Raw genomic sequence first — 1,707 nt, 5'->3', positions numbered from 1 at the left:
TTATGACTAATGGCCTCAGTAGAAGAGAACAATTAGCAATTCCATGGGTCAGTGCTCTTTCCACTCTTGATCTAGAGACAACCATAAGGTAGTCAAGGAAATAATACAGTATTCTAGTTGACTGTAATCTTGATTTCTTGTTATGTGAGGCAAGCACTTTTGAAATGAAGTTGTATTTATTCACAGCTATGTGTAACTTATTCAAGGCAGAGGACATTTAAATGACTAACACTGAAAAAGGAAAATAATACGATCCCTGATTAATACAATTACTAATTTTCTCTCCACTTATACTCTCATTCATTCACTTATTCATCATTTACTGAGCATCTATGTTGCTCTATATGCTGAGCTAGTAACTCCCACTGATAAAGTTAAACAAGTTCAATTTCCCTAGATCATATAATCTACCATTAACTAAGAAAGTGGAATTTTTTAAAGCTAATGACTAGGAACTACAGTCTTGATTTTTTAAAATTTCCATTCAGTATAGCAACTGTTTATCAGAGATTCTAATCAAGTTAATTAAACACAGAAACCAAGCACACAGAGGCGGTACTAATGCCTTAGTAGTTTACCTAAGCAAACCCAAACCTAAGGCTGTAAAATGCCTCAGTGTGAAGGACTCAGAACCAAAGGACAACCCATCACCAACAGCCAGCTGGGCTTTAGCTATAATTTCCTTTCTTTGCTTCCACATTTTCTCTATATAATTGTCTTTCCCACCTGTCTACAGGGTACTCCTAACTATTTCCGGTTTGGTGTGCCCCCCTTAGAATAGTTTCTGATCAAATAAACTCTTAATTTCTAATATGCCTCAGTTTATCTTTCAACAAAATTTTCCAAAACTTCTTTCTGGCTTAAAAACATAGTTAAACAAAATCTAAGCAAGTACCTGTCATACCCTAAAAGTGGTATAAATCTGAAGCAAAAAACTTTGCCTCGTTAAAATACTAAGACTAGGGCACCTGGGTGGCTCAGTGGGTTAAGCCTCTGCCTTCAGCTCAGGTCATGATCTCAGGGTCCTGGGATTGAGCCCCGCATCGGGCTCTCTGCTCAGTGGAAAGCCTGCTTCCCACTCTCTCTCTCTGCCTGTCTCTCTGCCTACTTGTGATCTCTCTCTGTCAAATAAATAAATAAAAATCTTTAAAAAAATAATAAAATAAAATACTATCTGATGAAATTCAGAGTATGGGTTAGTGAGAACTAATTAGTTCCTCGGGTTAAAAAAACAAACACCCAAATCATACTTGCAGGATTATATTATTCATGAAAGATCAGATCCAAAGCAGATAATAAATGATGTATATAAATAGTTCTTAGGGCTAGAACTGTACTCTACCTTCTCAAGGGAAAACATCCTCCTTAATCCATGATCCACAATACTCTCAGTAGACTTTTCCAGTGATTTACAATTCAAATGTTAATCTTTTCATCATTTTTAACAAAATATTTCTCAACAAATCCACTTATCTCCTTTAAATTTGACTTCTGTAAAATGAAGATCAAAATAACCTATGATCAGGTAACAGGAAAAACGGAGGTTCCTTTCCCTTTTCCCTTCACTCCTACCAGGATAGATAAGGTTAAAATCAATTTCTACAATTCGACCAACTTGTCCTTCCTTGTCTTTCTCATTTGTGTACTTCTACAAATATTCTAAAACATTATTGGGTATGCTGCTAGTGAGAAGGGAACATAATGTGA

This window comes from Lontra canadensis, unplaced genomic scaffold, assembly GCF_010015895.1.
Source record: "Lontra canadensis isolate GAN:19392208 unplaced genomic scaffold, GSC_riverotter_1.0 scaffold118, whole genome shotgun sequence".
Taxonomy (NCBI): Eukaryota; Metazoa; Chordata; class Mammalia; order Carnivora; family Mustelidae; genus Lontra; species Lontra canadensis.
This window is presented reverse-complemented; position numbering follows the sequence as displayed.